Source organism: Fundulus heteroclitus, unplaced genomic scaffold, assembly GCF_011125445.2.
Source record: "Fundulus heteroclitus isolate FHET01 unplaced genomic scaffold, MU-UCD_Fhet_4.1 scaffold_52, whole genome shotgun sequence".
Taxonomy (NCBI): Eukaryota; Metazoa; Chordata; class Actinopteri; order Cyprinodontiformes; family Fundulidae; genus Fundulus; species Fundulus heteroclitus.
In genome coordinates, this window is record NW_023396945.1 from 1,753,827 (window position 1) to 1,757,406 (window position 3,580).

General features: G+C 49.5%; 1 long non-coding RNA gene across 1 annotated transcript; it reads right to left on the reverse strand.

The window, feature by feature from the left end:
- Positions 1-754: 754 nt before the first annotated feature.
- On the reverse strand, positions 755-1,288 carry LOC118560936. Its single transcript, XR_004929694.1, has 3 exons — positions 1,219-1,288; positions 999-1,135; positions 755-816 (listed from the first exon to the last, which is right to left on the reverse strand). It is a non-coding gene; the product is annotated as an uncharacterized LOC118560936 (long non-coding RNA).
- Positions 1,289-3,580: the final 2,292 nt, after the last annotated feature.

The following is a 3,580-nucleotide window of genomic DNA, read 5'->3' on the forward strand; positions in this document are numbered from 1 at the left end:
CTGATGTTCTTGGCTTGCTGTATTACTTTGGCTTTCAAGAAATCCCATTTCTCAAGGAGTTTTGATGAAGTCTCAACTCCAAACAACAGGTCAAAGTCTTGCGTCACCTAAGGGGAGGAAGCAAGCATATGTGTATTGATGATGGTGGTATAGTGGTAGTGGTTTTCATCGTTGAACAGCTGTTCTTGGCATTGCAAAAAAATGTGCTTACAAAAAAAACTTACCAGGCCTTTTGTGTCTAGAAACCTTGGGAACACAGTAAGCACTGTGCTGCATTGCTCAGAATCATGGATCAACTTTTGCCTGTGCTGGAAGGTTTCTCTCATTTTCATGAAGATCTGTTCGTTGTCTGTGCTGTGTTTCAGTAAAGATATGGCCTCACGACACTGGTCTCCCTCCAACTGCTGCACTTTAGTCACTTCTCTCTCTAAGTTTGGTCCGCTGCTGCCTATAGTGCGAGAGCTCCTTCTCCTACCCCCATTGGTACCGCCATTGCTGAGTTCTCGCTGTGCGTTTTTAATCTTCCAGGCAATGTAGCCCTCATTGCTGTCTATGTCAAAAAAGTGTTCCTAAAGACAGTTTCAACAAAGATGGAAATGTATAAAAAAATTGTTTCAGCATGAATTAATAGAGATCTTTGGAAAAGAAGAGTGAGACTTCTAAAATGCACCAGAACATTATTAATTTGTTTATTAAGATTAAGATTTTAAATATGTACTCACATAGCCTTTTTTGGAGTAGGGATCTTTTACAGAGGGGAACAGTGTTACTATCCCCAATGCATACTGTGCTCTTTTATCCATAGGGGGAGCACGTCTGTGGAATAAATGTTATGTATTAAAACCAACACACCGGAAAATCTATGATCTGTGCAAGGCCACAGCTCAATGGCCACAGTTGTCATTTAATGAGCTTTTTGATTACAACTACCATATATGCAATTGAATACTATGAATATACACTTTACCAAATCATGCACCATAAAGCATTTTACTTACCCATACTTTTCAAACATTTCAGCAACAACGATGCTGACGAGATCACGGCGTGCTCGGTCCTTCATCTCTCCTGTCATTGCATAGTTTGCAAGGATTTTCTCCCCTCCAGGCTTTTGTTCCAGAATTCTTTTGACAAGCTTGACAAGAGAAATAATTTTTGTGGTAACGGTAACAGGTAAATGTAATATTTACAACATAAATAGAAATGTTCTGAAATCACCTCTTTGGCTTGAGAAGAACTGTCATCAGTATGTAGACCTTTTGGGGACATCACAAAGGCGTCATCAGTGCGCTGTCTTTTTGGGGACATCAGAGAAGCATCACTGTCCGATGAGGGTGATGATAGTGACAAGGTGTCTGTGCACGAGGATTGGATCGGAGAGTCTGAAAAGGGCAAAGAGATCATCATTCTGTCAGGGTTTTGTTTACTGATGAACTCAGGACGCACACACGGGACTAAAAGTTTGAGTCTTTATTGAAGGAAGTATGCTGGGTGGTGAATGATGAAGACCGGAGGTTCAGGACTGCAGAAGGTCAGGGATGAATGTGATGGCAGGAGCTGACGGCCCGGAGACAGAGAGTCCACACTTGCTAGGTGCTGCTCGGCAGCAGGCCTCATAGCACTCAGGTTAGCAGTTCATTGGAGACACCAGGGCACAGAGCTGAGCTTCACCAGGGCGGCTAGTCAGGTTAGCAGAACTTGAGAGACACCAGGGCACAGAGCTGAGCTTCTCCAGGGCGGCTAGTCAGGTTAGCAGAACTTGAGAGACACCAGGGCACAGAGCAGAGCCTTTCCAGGATGGCTAGTCCAGTTAGCAGTTCTCTGGAGACACCAGGACACAGAGCAGAACCTCTCCAGGAACAAACAGTGAACAAACAGCCTTTAGAGTGACTGGCAGGACTAACCTTAACAGGAGCAAAACAAAGCTTCCAAGGCAAAACGGGGACTGGCATGGAGAGGTGTGGAATGATGACGGCCCAGTGCTGAACTGAAGGCAGAGGGAGGTTTAAATAGAGCACTTCACAGGTGGAACAAGGGTCTGGCTAATTGACTGGTAAATGATATCAGGTGTGACTGACTGCTGAGGAGGTGAAGTGGAAATGACAGAAAATAACTGGTGACTGAAAATAAATAAAGTCAAACCTAACCCAAAAGAGATGAAAAAATGAAAATAACAGAAAAACAAAGCCAAACCAAAACTCAACCATGACATTACCCCCCCCTCAAGGCCGGACTCCGGACGGCCTAAAATCAAACAAAACAAACTACAAAGTGACCGAACCAGGGTGGGTGGAGGGAAGGCAGGATGGCGGGCAAGAGTCATAACCAAGCTGATCGAACCAGGGTGGGTGGAGGGAAGGTAGGATGGTGGGCTAAAATCAAACCAAAACTACCCACTAGGGCGAACTAAAAGGGGTTTTTTAACAACCCCTGGTAAACCAAACAAAGGGCGTCTAACAGATGTTGGTAGGCTAACATCGCCACAAGGCAAAACAGGCGTACGACAACGCCAGAGGGAAGAACAGGCGTACGACAACGCCAGAGGGAAGAACAGGCGTACGACAACGCCAGAGGGAAGAACAGGCGTACGACAACGCCAGAGGGAAGAACAGGCGTACGACAACGCCAGAGGGAAGAACAGGCGTACGACAACGCCAAAGGCAAGGAACGGGCGCACCACAGCGCCAAAGGCAAGGAACGGGCGCACCACAGCGCCAAAGGCAAGGAACGGGCGCACCACAGCGCCAAAGGCAAGGAACGGGCGCACCACAGCGCCAAAGGCAAGGAACGGGCGCACCACAGCGCCAAAGGCAAGGAACGGGCGCACCACAGCGCCAAAGGCAAGGAACGGGCGCACCACAGCGCCAAAGGGAAGGAACGGGCGCACCACAGCGCCAAAGGGAAGGAACGGGCGCACCACAGCGCCAAAGGGAAGGAACGGGCGCACCACAGCGCCAAAGGGAAGGAACGGGCGTACTTAACGCCAAAGGGAAGGAACGGGCGTACTTAACGCCAAAGGGAAGGAACGGGCGTACTTAACGCCAAAGGGAAGGAACGGGCGTACTTAGCGCCAAAGGGAAGGAACGGGCGTACTTAGCGCCAAAGGGAAGGAACGGGCGTACTTAGCGCCAAAGGGAAGGAACGGGCGTACTTAGCGCCAAAGGGAAGGAACGGGCGTACTTAACGCCAAAGGGAAGGAACGGGCGCACGACAGCGCCAAAGGGAACCCGCCGGGGCGTGAGGAAAACGCCAGGGCTTGGGGAAGAGGGCGTCGGGATGTGAGGGAAGCAGGAACATCTAAAACGCCTAGGAACAAGAACGGAGGGCGTACTTACACGCCGGGGAACCGAGAACAGAGGGCGTCCTAACACGCCGGGGAACCAAGAGTCAGAGAGCGTCCTAACACGCCGGGGAACCAAGAGTCAGAGAGCGTCCTAACACGCAGGGGAACCGAGAACAAAAGGGCGTCCTAACACGCCGGGGAACCGAGAACAAAAGGGCGTCCTAACACGCAGGGGAACCGAGAACAAAAGGGCGTCCTAACACGCCGGGGAACAGAGAACAAAAGGGCGTCCTAATA